Here is an 18,830-nt window from a genome sequence, read left to right on the forward strand (position 1 = left end):
CGCGTAAAATACTCGTGTGCGAGAAAAAAGAAAGTTGGCAGATCCCGTCTCCAAAAAAATGTACACGTGTACTTGATTTTTTGGTCAATGGTATGCCTGGTTTATTAGGAAATATCGCACAGGTAACTGACTTATGGTCATTAACGCAAAAAACGCAGATGGGTACGGCATAAAAACCGTGTGTTTTGTGATCTTCTAATGATTAACGCAAAAAAACGCACACGGGCACACATGCTAATCAACGCTCAAAGCCCTCAAAGGAAGCTCTTACCGACATTGTACGTTAATACTAGAAACTTAAAGTACTACTGATAATTTGCTCTAATACTACAAACTTAAACTACTTTTCACATGTTGCCATCAGGGCATGCTGGTCAGATGTCGGTGTTGTCCTTCCCGGCCTTGTAGGTGGCAGCCCACTGTGCTTCAATCTCTGCCAAGCTCTCCTCATCATGGCGTGCGGCCTCTTTTTTTGCGGCGGCGGGACTCTCTTTTCTTGACTGCTTTCTGCCTTTTCCGCTCCTTTTGTGCGGCTTTGGCCACCTCTAGATCCACCACCCATTCGGCCATGGCAGCCTCAAAGTCTGCCCATGTAACTGTTTGGCCGCCGGCGGCGATGAACTCGGCGCGGCGAGATTCCATTGCTTCCTTACCATGTGCACAGTCGCGGGCGGCAAGGAACACGGCGTGACGGGATGCCATCGCTTCCTTACCAATTACTGTGTGCCGCGGTGCCATGGACGACGCCTGGAGAGAGCTCTGGGATGGAGGGTACGAGCTGCTGTATAGTGCGGTGGTATTCAAGAGCTCAACCACAAACGACAACAGAAATTTGGCTTCCCTTACAATTTTGCTCGTTCATTATCACACATGGTTCATCTTCGTCGCTTCCGGAAATAGTGTGCGCTGAGCCTATCTATTGTGTGTTGCATTATGATTGGTCGGAACCCCAGCCACGCAGATCGCGCGTGTGCACCGTTGGATGCGCTGCGATCGAACGGCAATCCACGTCCCTCACATCACACCCGTGCACCTGTAATTGGATTGGATTTATATGCGCTAAATGCCTAGAAAATGCACATAAGCCCCTAAGTATGGTAAATGAGCCGGAAAATGCCAAATTTGAACACGGTGATTTGCAGGGTGTATGTTCGTCGTAGAAAAAACTCCAGGGCAAAGAACAAAGAAAATTTGGATTTCCCTTCAATCTTGAGGATTTCCCTTTCGAAAGCATGGAACTTCCTCGGTGATGGTTCGATTTATGAAGGGCGTGCATAAGAACATAAGCCAAACCTTCTCAAATTTTTACCAAGGCATGGTGAGGTCATACCATGGCACCATGCCAGGCGTAATGTTTTTAAGCATTTATTTCATTTTTTATAGTTGAAAACCCAACAAACAGATATTTGTGGTTGACTATTGCCACACAATTTATCAAAATATCTGTCCATTCCTTGTAAAAGGCATGAGCATTTACTAAATGGCACGAGCATGGTTTTCTAGGCCGTTCTTGTGGACCCTTTCATGCATCGATTGTTTGAACTTGAATTATGCGTATTAATGCCTAGGAAATGCACATAATCCCCTAAATATGGCAAATGAACCCGGAAATGTGCCAAATTTGAACAAGTTGATTTGCAGGTTGTATGTTCATCGTAGAAAAAACTCGTGGCCAAAGGACAAAGGAAATTTGGACCCCCCTTCAATCTTGGTGATTCCCCCTTGAAACCATGAAACTTCCTCGGTGATGGTTCAAATTATGAAAGGCGTGCATCACGAAATAAGGAAAACATTCTCTAATTTTTACCAGGGCATGGTGAGGCCATACCATAGCACCAAGCCAGGCGTCATGTTTTCCAACCATGTGTTTCATTTTTTGTATAGTTGTTAACTGAGTAAACGACGTGTTTATGGCTGACTATTGCCACACATTTCCTTGAAATATCTTCCCATTCCTTATAAAAGGCATGAGAATGTGGTAAATAACACGAGCATGGTTTTCTAGACCATTCTTGTGCACCTTTTCATGCATCGATTGTTCGAATTTGAATTATGTCTATTAATGCCTAGAAAATGCACATAATCCCCTAAATATTGTAAATGAGCCCGGGAAAATGTCAAATTTGAACACGTTGCATTTGAGGCGGTATGTTGATCGTTGGAGAAAAACTGAATGACAAACTAGGACGGAAATTAGGATCCCCCTTCAATCTTGGGGATTTTCCCTCTCGAAAGCATGGAACTTCCTCGGTGATGGTTTGATTTATGAAGGGCGTGCATGACGACATAAGCCAAACCTTCTCAAATTTTTACAAGGGCATGATGAGGTCATACCATGGCACCATGCCAGGCGTCATGTTTTTTAAGTATTTATTTCATTTTTTCTATAGTTGAAAACCCAACAAACAAACATTTGTGGTTGACTATTGCGACACATTTCATCGAAATATCTGTCGATTCCTTGTAAAAGGCATGAGAATTTACTAAATGGCACGAGCATGGTTTTCTAGGCCGTTCTTGTGGACCCTTTCATGCATCGATTGTTTGAACTTGAATTATGCGCATTAATGCCTAGGAAATGCACATAATCCCCTAAATATGGCAAATGAACCCGGAAAAGTGCCAAATTTGAACACGGTGATTTGCAGGTTGTATGTTCATCGTAGAAAAAAACTCGTGGACAAAGGACAAAGGAAATTTGGACCCCCCCCCTTCAATCTTGGTGATTCCCCCTTGAAACCATGAAACTTCCTCGGTGATGGTTCAAATTATGAAAGGCGTGCATCACGAAATAAGGAAAACATTCTCTAATTTTTACCAGGGCATGGTGAGGCCATACCATAGCACCAAGCCAGGCGTCATGTTTTCCAACCATGTGCTTCAATTTTTGTATAGTTGTTAACCGAGTAAACAACGCGTTTATGGTTGACTATTGCCACAAATTTCCTTGAAATATTTGCCCATTCCTTATAAAAGGCATGAGAATGTGGTAAATAACACGAGCATGGTTTTCCAGACCATTCTTGTGCACCTTTTCATGCATCGATTGTTCAAATTTGAATTATGTCCATTAATGCCTAGAAAATGCACATAATCCCCTAAATATTGTAAATGAGCCCGGGAAAATGTCAAATTTGAACACGTTGCATTTGAGGCGGTATGTTGATTGTTGGAAAAAAACTGAATGACAAACTAGGACGGAAATTAGGATTCCCCTTCAATCTTGGGGATTTTCCCTCTCGAAAGCACGGAACTTCCTCGGTGAAGGTTTGATTTATGAAGGGCGTGCATGACGACATAAGCCAAACCTTCTCAAATTTTTACCAGGGCATGATGAGGTCATACCATGGCACCATGCCAGGCGTCATGTTTTTTAAGCATTTATTTCATTTTTTTTCTATAGTAAAAACACAACAAACAAACATTTGTGGTTGACTATTGCCACACATTTCATCGAAATATCTGTCCATTCCTTGTAAAAGGCATGAGAATTTACTAAATGGCACGGGCATGGTTTTCTAGGTCGTTCTTGTGGACCCTTTCATGCATTGATTGTTTGCACTTGAATTATGCGCATTAATGCCTAGGAAATGCACATAAGCCCCTAAATATGGCAAATGAACCCGGAAAAGTGCCAAATTTGAACACGGTGATTTGCAGGTTGTATGCTCATCATAGAAAAAAAACTCATGGACAAAGGACAAAAGAAATTTGGATCCCCCTTCAATCTTGGTGATTTCCCCCTCGAAACCATGAAACTTCCTCGGATGATGGTTCATTTTATGAAAGGCGTGCATCACGACATAAGGAAAACATTCTCCAATTTTTAGCAGGGGCATGGTGAGGCCATACCATGGCACCACACCAGGCGTCATGTTTTCCAACCATGTGTTTCATTTTCTGTATAGTACGAGCATGGGTTTCCAGATCGTTCCTGTGCACCTTTTCATGCACCAATTGTTTGAATTTGAACTATGTGCATAATTAATGCCTAGAAAATGCACACAATCCCCTAAAATGGTAAATGAGTTCGGAAAAATGTCAAATTTGAGCATGTTTCATTTGAGGCGGTATGTTGATCGTTGGAAAAAAAATTTGAAAGACAAACTAGGACAGAAATTTGGATTCCCCTTCAATCTTGGTGATTTCCCTCTCGAAAGCATTGAACTTCCTCGGTGATGGTTCGATTTATGAAGGGCTTGCATGACGACATAAATCAAACCTTCTCAGCTTTTAACCAGGGCATGGTGAGGCCATACCATGGCACCATGCCAGCCGTCATGTTTTTCAACCACATATTTCATTGTTCTATAGTTGATAACCCAGTAAATGACGCGTTTGTGGTTGACTCCATTGAAATCTATGCCCATTCCTTGTAAAAGGCTTGAGAAATTACTAAATACCACGAGTATGGTTTTTCCAAACCATTCTTGTGCACCCTTTCATGCACCAATTGTTTGAATTTGAATTACGTGCATTAATGCCTACAAAATGCACATAATCCCCTAAATATTGTAAATGAACCCGGAAAAGTGTCAAATTTGAACACGGTGATTAGCATGGTTTATGTTCATCATAGAAAAAAACTCATGGATGAAAGACAAAGGAAATTTGGATTCCCATTCAATCTAGGTGATTTACTATCGCACACGGTTCATCTTCGTCGCCTCTATGAACCGTGTGTGTTCACTCACACATGCAAAAGGAAAAGAAAACCCTCGCCCACTTCGTCCCCACTCACTCGCCGCAGACTCCTTCACAACTCTGCACCCTAAGCTCGACGGCTGTTGGCGGCGGCCATAGGTCGTGCTCCAAACGGCACCGGATTTCGCCTCCATCGCTTTCCGCCACCTATCTGCACTGGCATTCTAGACTCTGGTCGACTGGGGTTTTCTGCGGGATTGGGCTAGGGATTTTTCTCATGGAGAAGGTAATCAATTTAATTAGCGAAATATTCACTCATCTCCTATCGCAATCCATTCGTCGTTGTTAATCAACGGGTGGAAATCGCCATGGAATCATTTTTATTCTAGCTGATTCGTGGGTGTTCATTCATGTGTGCACAGTGCAAGCACAAATCAGCAACTGTGGTCGTGGCCAGTCGGAAACGAAGTTCTATCTCACCATTCCGGATGACTTCAGGGAGCAGTCGATATGTTCAATCTCAACCTACCATGGTCGGCATGGCCTAAATTTGTCAAGATATATTGTCTGTTGCTACATTATCTATATATTTGCGTCAAATCTTTGTTACATTATCTATTTTTAATTATATATTTTTTACTTTGCTTGCATCTATATATGGATATGTTCTATCAGTTACTCCCATATTTGCATCTTGCTCGGTTATTTCAATATATCTAATTTACGATCTTAATTTTCATTTCAAGCAGTACATCCCTTGCTTTGCAAGAACATGAGTAGAAGGAAATCTTGGGCTTTACTTTGCTGATGACTCACATGATGTCATATTGACAACGCAACATGGGTTTACAATGATGGTTAGCATAAAACTTGATAAAGATGGTCACTCCTATTTTAATGCGGACCTTGGGAGAGAAATGTCTAAGTATTATGAACTAAAAGCTGGCAACAAAATTCTAGTGCGTGCACCACAACCTGGTCTAATTAACATGGATGTTTACTTCCCCAACGTCATCAGCCGATCAAAGTCGGATCGAGGTTAGTGTCCTTTCAACTTTCTCCATGTTGTCATATTACTATTTAAGCAACCAATTGATCACTATTTAAGCAACCAATTGTGATATCATATTCTGACTCCGTTCCTAGGCAGTAACAAATTCTGTTTACCAATTTATGCACACTATATATTATTCTGCCATGTTCTGAATAAATAATACCCTTCCACCTTTTAAGAAGGATATGTTGGATGCATAGAAAAGCGATCTGTATGTTACTAAGCGTACCAAATTTCACTGGAAAGACTTGAAGCATGTCATAAACTTTGTTGATAATCTGACAGAGATAGCACAGCGTATAAACACTGGATTTTTGATGGGATTAATTAGACCCATGGTGCACACACTGAATAAGACCAATTGTGTGCACAAAGCTCTGGTAAAATGTCGTGTTTCAATGTTGATGCTCATAAACTATATATATCTTCAATGATATGTTACAATTGTCTTTTATTCTACATGTCAACAGAAATTGCCCCCTGTAGCCGTTCCTGGATCAATTTCCCGGCGTGGTCGAATTACACCTGCACCTGCTAATAACGCCAAAGTGATTGCAAGGTACTGCATTTCCTGCAAAAATGTAACCATTCAAATTAACAAGTTCTCGCTTCTCGTGGCAATGCATCCATATTGGAAAATTGGAGAAACTGTTCTACTCCTGCTCTACCAAGGCACAGGAGGGCTCTTCCTTTTCATTGACGAGATGCTGAGTCACCGTGATCAAGTTGCTTCTAGTGGATAGTTGTGCTTGTTGGCCCTCATCCTCTTAAAATGTGCTAGCTGTTACTATATATGTTAAGTATGTAGATATGGACCATATGGTTGTTGGCCCTTAGCCTCTTAAAATGTGATAGTTGTTACTATGTTAAGTATGTAGATATGGACCATATGGTTGTCAAAACCGTGCTACGAAGACCCTCCTTTTGTCGAATAGTGTAACCACTATATATATGTTACTCAAATGTTGTTACCCAAGTTCATAAATTTTCATGGAAAAAATTAGTATCGTACACAGTTCATTGAGTTTAAGCGTGTGCCTGATGTCCACAAGGCATTTGCATATTAACTGTACATATTGCAAATTCACACACATGTTCACATAAGGAAACGTATGTGTAACATACTAATCATCGCACACGCGTACTCATAGACGCATCGTGTGCGATACTCCTAGCCACCGCAAGCAACTAGTTTGCATTTTTCAAAGTTTTTTGTACACACAGAATCATACACGAAGTAACTGTATTGACTGTCTGTGTTGTAATTTCTCATCGCAAATAGTTCATCCGAGTCGGCTGTTTGCCACGTATCACACACATCTTGTTTACACGACTCGTTTGTGTTCTTTTGGCTCATCGCAAACAGTTTATCCATGTGAATTGTATGCTGCATATCACACACATCTTGTTAAGTTGAACCATTTCTGTTATGTTCCCTTATCGAAAACAGTTCATCTAAGTTAACCGTATGACGTATATCGCACACACATTGGTATGGCTGCCCGTTTCTATTGTTCGACCTCATTGCAAACAGTTCGAATGGATTAACCGTGTGTCCCACATCGCACACACATTGTTATGGCTGCCCGTTTCTGTTGTTCTGCCTCATCGCAAACAGTTTGAATGGATTAATCGTATGCCCTTCATCGCACACGCAACTAAAACCTGAACCGTGTTTGATGCATACATCATCGCAAACATTTTGCACCTTTTTGACTGTTTTTTACACCACCATTTGCGATTATTGCATCGCACACTGTTTCGGCAAAGGGTCTCTGATCGTAGTGTCGCGTTAGCAGTCTCCTACAATAGTGATTATTCTCTAACTTAAATGAATAACCATATTGCAATAAACATGACCTAATCATATTCATGCTCAACGCAAACACCAAATAACATTTATTTAGGTTTAACACTAATCCCGAAGGTAGAGGGAGTGTGCGATGGTGATCATATCAACCTTGGAATCATTTCCAACACACATCGTCACCTTGCTTTTAACTAGTCTCTGCAACTCCTATTTTGAGTTACTAATCTTAGCAACTGAACCGGTATCAAATACCCAAGGATTACTTTGAATACTAGTAAAATACACATCAATAACATGTATATCAAGTATACCTTTGTTCACTTCGCCATCCTTCTTATCCGCCAAGTATTTGGGGCAGTTCCACTTCCAGTGACCATTTCCTTCGCAGTAGAAGCACTCAGTTTCAGGCTTGGGTCAAGCTTTGGGCTTCTTGTTACTTCTTAAGCTTGCGTTGGGTTTTCCCTTGAAGTGGAAAGGGTGGTGAAGCAAAGTAGAGTAAGTATTTCCCTCAGTTCCGATTACCCAGGTATCAATCCAATAGGAGACAACGCTCAAGTCGCCGACTTGCACCCAACACGATAAAGGGGTTGTCAATCCCTTCACGGTTATTTGCAAAGTGAGATCTGATAGAGATGGATAAATGGTAAAGTAATATTTTTGGTATTTTTGATTTATGGAATGGAAAGTAAAAGATTGCAAACAAAGTAAATCGGAAAGTTATATGATGGAAAGTAGAAGATTATATGATGGAAAATAGACCCGGAGGCCATAGGTTTCACTAGAGGCTTCTCTCAAGATAGAAAATATTACGGTGGGTGAACAAATTACTGCGGAGCAATTGATAGAAAAGCGCAAATTTATGATGATATCTAAGGCAATGATCATGAATATAGGCATCATGTCCGTATCAAGTAGACCAACTCCTGCCTGCATCTACTACTATTACTCCACACATCGACCGACTCCTGCCTGCATCTAGAGTAATACGTTCATGAAGAACAGAGTAACGCATTAAGTAAGATGACATGATGTAGAGAGATAAACTCAAGCAATATGATGAAAACCCCATCTTGTTATCCTCGATGGAAACAATACAATACGTGCATTGCTGCCCCTATTGTCACTGGGAAAGGACACCGCAAGATTGAACCCAAAGCTAAGCACTTCTCCTATTGCAAGAAAAACCAATCTAGTTGGACAAACCAAATCGATAGTTTGAATAGACTTGAAAAGATATCAAATCATGCATATAAGAATTCAGAGAAGATTCAAATAATATTCATAGATAAGCTAATCATAAATCCACAATTCATTGGATCTCGACAAACACACCGCAAAAGAGTATTACATCGAATAGATATCCAAGAACATCAAGGAGAACATGGTATTGAGAATCAAACAGAGACAAAGAAGGCATCTAGCTACTAGCTATGGACCCAGAGGTCTGTGGTAAACTACTCATCCTTCATCGGAGAGGCAATGGTGTTGATGTAGAAGCCCTCAGTGATCGAATCCCCCTCCGGCAGGATGCCGGAAAAGGCCCCTAGATGGGATCTCATGGGTACAGAAGGTTGCAGCGGTGGAAAAGTGTCTTCATGGCTCTCCTGGTTGGCTTGGGAATATTTGATAATATATATGTAGAAGAAATAGGTCGGTGGAGTCATGAGGGGCCTACAAGGGTGCGGGGCGCGCCCTACGCCCCTGGGCGCTGTTGAGGAACGTAGCATGCAATTTCAAAATTTTCCTATGCTCACGCAAGACCTATCTAGGAGATGCATAGCAATGAGAGGGGGAGAGTGTGTCCATGTACCCACGTAGATCGAAAGTGGAAGCGTTTGACAACGTAGTTGATGTAGTCGAACTTCTTCTCGTTCCGACCGATCAAGCACCGAACGTACTTCACCTCCAGGTTCTGCACACGTTCAGATCGATGATGTCCCTCGAACTCTTGATCCAGCAAATGGTCGAGGGAGAGTTCCTTCATCACGATGGTGTGGTTATGATGATGGCGATGTGATCCGCGCAGGGCTTCGCCTAAGCACTACGAAGATATGACCGGTGGCGTAAACTGTGGAGGGGGCGTCGCACACGGCTAACAATTGTTGGTGTGTGTTCTAGTGGTGCCCCCTTCATATATATAGGTTGGAGGGGAGGAGAGGCAGCCAAGGGGGTGCCCCAAGTAGGAGGAATCCTACTTGGGGTCCTCCCAATTCGGCCTCCCCCCTTTTTGCTATTCCTATACGGAGTAGGAAGGGAAGAGGGGGAAGGGGGAATCCTATTCCCTTTTTCCTTTCCTCCTTCCCCTTTTCTACTCCAATTAGTCCAGCCCATATGGGAGGGGCGCACCGGCCCCTTGGGGGCTGGTCTGTCCCCCTCTTGGCCCATTAAGGCCCATGTAGTTGCCGGGGGGATGCCTGGAACCCCTTCGGGTGACCTGATATACACCTGGTACCCCCGGAACACTTCCGGTGTCCGAATATGATCGTCCAATATATGAATCTTTACCTATCGACCATTTCGAGACTCCTCATCATATCCGTGATCTCATCTAGGACTCCGAACAACATTCGGTCACCAAATCACATAACTCATATAATACAAAATCGTCATCGAATGTTAAGCATGCGGACCCTACGGGTTCGAGAACTATGTAGACATGACCGAGACACCTCTCCAGGAAATAACCAACAACAGAACCTAGATGCTCATATTGGTTCCCACATATTCTATGAAGATCTTTATCGGTCGTATCGTAATGACAACATACGTTATTCCCTTTGTCATCGGTATGTTACTTGCCCGAGATTCAATCGTCGGTATCTCCATACCTAGTTCAATCTCATTACCGGCAAGTATCTTTACTTGTTCCATAATGCATCATCCCGCAACTAACTCATTAGTCACATTCCTTGCAAGGATTATTATGATGTGCATTACCAAGAGGGCCCAGAGATACCTCTCCGATACTCGGAGTGACAAATCCTAATCTCGATCTATGCCAACCCAACAAACACCTTCAGAGATACCTGTAGAGCATCCTTATAATCACCCAGTTACGTTGTGATGTTTGATAGCACACAAGGTATTCCTCCGGTATCCGGGAGTTGCATAATCTCATAGTCAAAGGAATATGTATATGACATGAAGAAAGCAATAGCAATAAAACTTAACGATCATTATGCTAAGCTAACAGATGGGTCTTTTACATCACATCATTCTCCTAATGATGTGATCCCGTTCATCAAATGACAACACATGCCTATGGTTGGGAAACTTGACCATCTTTGATTAACGAGCTTGTCTATGTATCCACACATGTATCAAGTTTCCGGTTAATACGATTCTAGCATGACTAATAAACATTTATCATGATATAAGGAAATATAGAATAACAACTTTATTATTTCCTCTAGGGCATATTTCCTTTAGTCTCCCACTTGCACTAGAGTGATCATGTTTTGCTTGTGAGAGAAGTTTAGTCAACGGGTCTGCCACATTCAGATCTATATGTATTTCACAAATTTTCTATGTCTACAATGCTCTGCATGGAGCTACTCCAGCTAATTGCTCCCACTTTCAATATGTATCCAGATCGAGACTCAGAGTCATCTGGATTAGTGTCAAAGCTTGCATCAATGTAACTCTTTACGACAAACTCTTTATATTTATCACCTCCATAACCGGGAAATATTTCCTTAGTCCTCTTAGGTAACTAAGGATAACTTTAACCGATGTCCAGTGATCCACTCCTGGATCACTATCATACCCCCTTGCCAAACTCATTGTAAGGTACACAATAGGTCTAGTACATAGCATAGCATAATTTATAGAACCTATGGCTGAGGCATAGGGAATGACTTTCATTCTCTCTATATATTCTGGCGTGGTCGGGTTTTGAGTCTTACTCAACTTCACACCTTGTAACACAGGTAAGAACCCTTTCTTTGACTAATCCATTTTGAACTCCTTCAAAATCTTGTCAAGGTATGTGCTTTGTGAAAGTCCTATCAAGCGTCTTGATCTATCTCTATAGATCTTGATGCCCAATATATGAGCAGCTTCACTGAGGTCTTTTATTGAAAAAAATCTTATTCAAGTATCCTTTTGTGCTATCCAGAAATTCTATATCATTCCCGATCAACAATATGTCATCCACATATAATATCAAAAATTCTACAGAGCTCCCACTCACTTTCTTGTAAATATAGGCTTCTCTGAAAGTCTGTATCAAACCATATGCTTTGATCACATTATCAAAGCATATATTCCAACTCTGAGATGCTTGCACTAGTCCATAAATGGATTGCTAGAGCTTGAACACTTTGTTAGCACCTTTAGGATCGACAAAACCTTCTGGTTTCATCATATACAACTCTTCTTTGAGAAATCCATTAAGGAATGCAATTTTGACGTCCACTTGCCAGATTATAAAATGCGGCAAATGCTAACATGATTTGGACAGACTTAAGCATCGCTACTGGTGAGAAGGTCTCATTGTAGTCAAATCCTTGAACTTGTTGAATAAACCTTTCGTAACAAGTCAAGCTTTGTAGACAGTAACATTACCATCAGCGTCAGTCTTCTTCTTGAAGATCCATTTATTCTCTATGGCTCTTCGATCATCGAGCAAGTCAACCAAAGTCCACACTTTGTTCTCATACATGGATCCTATCTCGGATTTCATGGCCTCAAGCCATTTATCGAAATCTAGGCTCATCATAGCTTCCTCATAGTTTGTAGGTTCTTCATGGTCAAGTAACATGACTTTCAAAACAGGATTACCGTTCCACTCTGGTGCGGAACTTGCTCTGGTTGACCTACGAGGTTCGGTAGTAACTTGATATGAAGTTTCATGATCATTATCATTAGCTTCCTCACTAGTTGGTGTAGGCATCACTAGAACTGATTTCTATGATGAGCTACTTTCCAATTTGAGAGAAGGTACAATTACCTCATCAAGTTCTACTTTCCTCCACTCATTTCTATCGAGAGAAACTCCTCTAGAAAGGATCCATTCTTACCAACAAAATATCTTGCCTTCTGATCTGTGATAGAAGGTGTACCCAACAGTTTCTTTTGGGTATCCTATGAAGACGCGCACTTCTCCGATTTGGGTTTGAGATTATCAGTTTGAAACTTTTCACATAAGCATCGCAACACCAAACTTTAAGAAATGACAGCTTTGGTTTCTTGCCAAACCATAGTTCGTACGGTGTCGTCTCAACGGATTTAGATGGTGCCCTATTTAACGTGGATGCAGTTGTCTCTAATGCATAACCCCCAAAACAATAGCGGTAAATCGGTAAGAGACATCATAGATCGCACCATATCTAATAAAGTATGGTTATGACGCTCGGACACACCATTACACTGTGGTGTTCCAGGTGGCGTGAGTTGTGAAACTATTCCACATTGTTTTAAATGAAGGCCAAAACTCGTAACTCAAATATTCGCCTCTGCGATCAGATCGCAGAAACTTTATTTTCTTGTTACGATGATTCTCCACTTCACTCTGAAATTCTTTGAACTTTTAAAAATGTCTCAGACTTGTGTTTCATTAAGTAGAGATGTACCCATATCTTCTCAAATCAACTGTGAAGGTTAGAAAATAACGATACCCACCACGAGCCTCAATACTCAACGGACCGCATACATCGGTATGTATTATTTCCAATAAGTTAGTGGCTCGCTCCATTGTTCTGGAGAACGGAGTGTTAGTCATCTTGCCCATGAGGCATGTTTCACAAGCATCAAATGATTCATAATCAAGTGATTCCAAAAGTCCATCCACATGGAGTTTCTTCATGCGCTTTACACTAATATGACCTAAATGGCAATGCCACAATATCAAATTTGCATCTTTTGGCATCAATATTATGAATATGTGTATAACCACGATCGAGATTCAACAAACCATTCACATTGGGTGTATGACCATTGAAGGTTTTATTCATGTAAACAAAACAACAATTATTCTCTGACTTAAATGAATAACTGTATTGCAATAAACATGATTTAATCATATTCATGCTCAACGCAAACACCAAATAACATTTATTTAGGTTCAACACTAATCCCGAAGGTAGAGGGAGTATGCGATGGTGATCTTATCAACCTTGGAATCACTTCCAACACACATCGTTACCTCGCCCTCAACTAGTCTCTGTTCATTTTGTAACTCCTGTTTCGAGTTAGTAATCTTAGCAACTAAACCGGTATCAAATACCCTGGGGTTACTATGAACACTAGTAAAGTACACGTCAATAACATATATATCAAATATACCTTTGTTCACTTTGCCATCCTTCTTATCCGCCAAATACTTGGGGTAGTTGCGCTTCCAGTGAGCATTCCCTTTGCAGTCGAAGCACTCAGTTTCAGGCTTATGTCAGGACCCCGATTCCATGTCACATCGATCTAGCCAGTAACACCTCATATCACTTTGCGGCCTCACGCACGGTATTCCCACGGGTGTCGCCTTACCATGGCCCGGGACCGTTTGCGCCTTTCGGCTCACGTATATGATAGTGTCGCTAGCATCCATATGACAGAGAACCTGGGACGACATGAGTAGTCGTGAACCCAAAGTGGAACTAACTTATGGGGACTGCATACATGAATCAACATCGAGCATGTCGGTCAGTAGCGTGCGAATCCGGGCTGTAGCACTGGGCTAACAGGACTCCGGTGAACCGGGCTGTAGCAGGCTAGGCAGGACTCCGGATGTCACCGCGTGACATTTCCCCGAAGGGACATACACAGGAACGAAGTGAATCACATGCCAGCCAGTCAAGTGTTCCGGAGCAGTAGTGCTGGGCTAGCAAGACTCCGGTGAACCGGGCTGTAGCGGACTACTATGGCTCATGGAAGCACAAGACTACATTTCCCCATAAGAGAGGCTACCAAGGATAAACAACTAGGTTGTCAGATCCCACACATACCAAGCATTTCAATCATACACACAATATGCTCAATATGTGCAATACAACATGGCATCACAACAAGACTCTACGACTCAGAGTATTTATTCATTAGGCTCCGAAGGGCCAGATAAAAGAAACATGGGTCTCATGACCCAACATTCAGAGCATACAAGTCAAAGCACATGCGTAAGCTTAACATGTCTGAGTACAGACTTCTATAAATGAAAAAGGCTGAGAAGCCTGACTATCTACCAGATCCTACCGAGGGCACAAGATCATAGCTGAGGTAACAAGCTAAACGTCGAAGTCCACACGGAACTACCAGCGAGACTGACGTCTCTCTGCAAAACATAAAATAGGCAAACGTGAGTACAAATGTACCCAACAAGACTTACATCAGAACTAGCTACATATGCATCAGTATCAAGAAAGGGGTGGTGGAGTTTAACTGCAGCAAGCTAGCTTTGACCCGGTGGCTATCCTAAACTACGACTGCAAGTAACTCTTTTGAGGTGGCACACACGAGTCCACATATTCACCATACCAATACACCACTATGGATCCGCTCCCGTCTCCCTACGAGAACGCCATCCATGGCACTCACGCTTATCTTGCGCATTTTAGAGTATCCACTTTCACTTGTCTATGAACTATGCAAGGGGTCCAAGTTTCCATATCTGAGGAATCCGGCTATTCGAATAGATAATGATAACCCTGCAGGGGTATACTTCTTCACACACGCTCTTGCCACTTATCGCCCTGTACACATCATGTACCTTGGCAACCTTCAAGCGGAAGCCGTGCGAGGGAGTCGGCCACGACCTAACTAACCAACAAGTCTCTAGTCCAGGTTTATCACATATTCGGGTTCCATCCGCAAGGAGATCCGGCCGGGGTGTCGCTCACGGCCCCAAACGATGTGAGCAGGGTTCCCAAGCCCACCATCCGGGTGCCACTTGGTACACCGTGCCACTGTACCTAGTCTGTCCCAAGCCCACCTATACCAGGTGCCACTTGGTAGACTACTAACACTACCTACAAACACCAGAAACTAGTTGCAACTCCTGGACAGAGACCGAGTTGATTAATAAGCCGAGAGGGGCCGAGTTACTGGAACCCAATGTATGGTAGTAACTGTTCATGGATCACAAACACATAACTCAGTTCCTGAGAACGGTTGCAATGAGACAACCCACCATGTACTCCTACATGGCCTCCCACCACTACCTTTACCAAATCGTGTTCACACACTTAGCTCACACACAGTAGGACATGTTCAACACAATTCCAATTCATCCCCGATGAATTAGACCTGACTCAACTCTAAGCAGTAGCAGGCATGGCAAACAAGCATGAATGAGTAGGCACATCAGGGCTCAAACAACTCCTACTCATGCTAGTGGGTTTCATATATTTACTGTGGCAATGACAGGTCATGCAGAGGAAAGGGGTTCAGCTACCGCAGCATGTAACAGTTGAAACATTGTTGTCCTAATGCAGTAAAAGAGAGCAGGAGCGAGAGAGTGGGATTATATCGGAATGAACAAGGGGGTTTTGCTTGCCTGGCACTTCTGAAGATAGTATAGTTCTTCATCGGTGTCATCGATCACATCGTCGGAACCACGTCTATCGAGAGGGGACAAACACTGGGAACTCACAAAGAACACAATCAATGCAATGCCACAATATGATGCATGATCATGACATGGCAATATGCTGTGATTTGAGCTAATGCATCTAGCTATGATTTAAGTGAAGTTGGTTTGAATACATGATTCAAATTCCAACTCCATATATGATTATTTAAATGCCCTTTATTTGTTTTGTCCAAAACATAGGACAAACGTTGTTCAAACATGGATGAAAATGGCACAGATGGATTCCTTGAATTTTTATGATAATTTTTCATATATAGATTATTTCATTCTGAGTTATAGATTAATTTCTATGATTTTTAGAAGTTTTAGACATTTTCTGGAAATTTCAATATAAGAATAAATCCAGAAAAGGATTTACTGCATCAGCCTAGCGTCAGGGTGATGTCAGCGGTCAACTGACCTGGTACAGGTCAAACCTGACCAGTGGGTCCCGCGTGTCAATGTCATTAGTCTAACTAATTTTTAGTTAGTCCTAATCTTAACTCAATTAGCAGGCGGGTCCCATCTGTCATAGACCAGGGGGGTCAAACTGGGCCCAGCCGGGTCAACTCGGTCAGTGGGGGTCAAACCCTTGGTTAGCAAGGTCAATCCCGCCGGCGTTGAGTCGCCGGCGAGGCCGAGACAGCGGAGGGGCTCGGATTTTGCCCTCCGGCGACCAAATTAGTGGTCGAGACCTCCTAAAGAGAGCTGGCACTCTCGCGCATCCATTTGAGCAAGCGAGAGAGGCTGTGGTGGAGTGAGCTCGCCGAAGTCGATCTCATGGCAGCGGACGGAGCTCGGGCAACGACGGGTTCGGCGCTACGGTGCAAGGTAGGAGGAACTGGTGGGCGCTACGGGCTCCTGGAGCCGTGCTGAGCGCAGAGGTGTGCTTGGCTTCGAGCCACTGTGGCTCTAGCCACGACGGCGACGAGGCACGGCGGCGGCGAGCTTCAGAGCTCATGGGGACGGCAGCTACAGAATGATAGGGATGACGGGGCAAGGGGGAATCGGGTCAGCGGCTCACCGCGGAGCTGCAGGGATGGCTAGCGGGCTCGGGGACGGCCGGACGACGACGAATTTTGAAGGCGGCGATCGTCGGGGCAGACGTTGATGGCGACGGCGATGGCGACATTCTAGGGTGTCCGCCATTGTACAGATCGGTGGAGAGGACGAGGGGAATGCGGCGGTGCTTCTGGGATCGGCGGCAGGGCGAGGGGGGTGCGGTAGCCATGGCGTCAGCGAACGGCGACAACGACTCCGCTCAGCTTCGAGGGAGAGAGCGAGAGAGGTGAGGCAGGGAGAGAGGGGAGCGGTCGAGGGGGTTCAGAGTGCTGCATGGCGGCTTCAGGAGCCTCTCCTGCGTCGGCAGAAGCAGGAGGTGGCCGCGCGTGTGCCAGCGCGTGGCGAGCACGCGCCCTTGCCTACTGGCGCAAGGAGGAAGGCGATAGGAGAGCGCCTGGTGGGCTGGGCCAGCACAGGAGTTGGGGTGGCTAGGCTGCCAGGTAAGTTGCACAGGTAACCTCTTTCTCTCTTTTTATTTTTGTTTTCTATTTTCTAGTGTTTGTTTTGATTTGATCTAAATACCAAATCAATTTGAAACTTCATGAAAATAATTGTGTGAGCTAAGTGATCTTATCCAAAGCCACACAACAATTTTCAGAATTACTGAACATATATTTCTTATATAATAAATATATATCCAATTCAAATAGTTATTGAATTAATTTCAAATGCCCAAAATAAATATTTCTGAGACTCCAAAAATATTGGTTTGAATTTTACCTCTTGCCAATATTTTTACAGAATAACAAGAACATTTCTTGGACTCATTTGAAAAGATTTCTAATGTTGATTATTTCTGGAGTGATTTCTGAGGGTTTCAACAAACCTCAATTCAACTTTCAGAATTTAGACATGATGCATGGATGCTCTCTTATGCAAATATTGCAAACAATTCTAGGGCTGTGACAACTCACCCCCACTAAACGAGAATCTTGTCCCGAGATTCAAGACGTGAGGTAAGAAGACAGAGGGGACACAAAGCCGACATGATCTTCGTGATCCAATTGCCCTTCTCGGAGATGTTGATTCATTGCTCCAATTGATCTTGACGTCTTTGCTTTCGAGATCTTCAGCGAACATGACAAGGAAAAGAGAGAGAAGCTCTAAAGGATTCGATCTTCACGAAGATCAAGCAAATCATGATCAACTCACGAAATGAGATGTTGAAACATCTCGAGTTGAGACACAAACACATCGAGAGGGATGGAAGAACAAACGACGAGGTTTGATTTGGTGGGCAACAATCCCATGCTTAGAGAGATCGTGGATTGTGTCAATGTGGCGAGGAAATAATTGCCATGATCCCATAACGGGGCACCTTGGGGGAGGTGACTCGTAGAGTTATTCCGTTAAATGGCAAAAAGAATTACTTTTGATATCTAGATCATTGAAACTCTTTATACCAGCCTAAGGCAATCACAATCGATTGTTTGGCAGAGTTCAAAGGAATGGCATATCCGGATTCGAATGGATGATGTGGACTACCTTGTTGAGGACAATGCAAGGAATGATTTTGCTTATCACTAGAAATGGATGTGACCCATGGTAGGACCACTTTGAAGATGATCCTGGACAACAATTGCTGAGAAGGGCATTCCAAGGGAGATTGGCACAAGGCGGTGCAAGCTGGGAACAAAATGCAAATGTCGGGAATGTTTCAACCATCATATCTGCCTGAGATTTAGATCTGGCTGGGAATA

This window comes from Triticum aestivum, chromosome 6A (assembly GCF_018294505.1).
Source record: "Triticum aestivum cultivar Chinese Spring chromosome 6A, IWGSC CS RefSeq v2.1, whole genome shotgun sequence".
NCBI lineage: Eukaryota > Viridiplantae > Streptophyta > Magnoliopsida > Poales > Poaceae > Triticum > Triticum aestivum.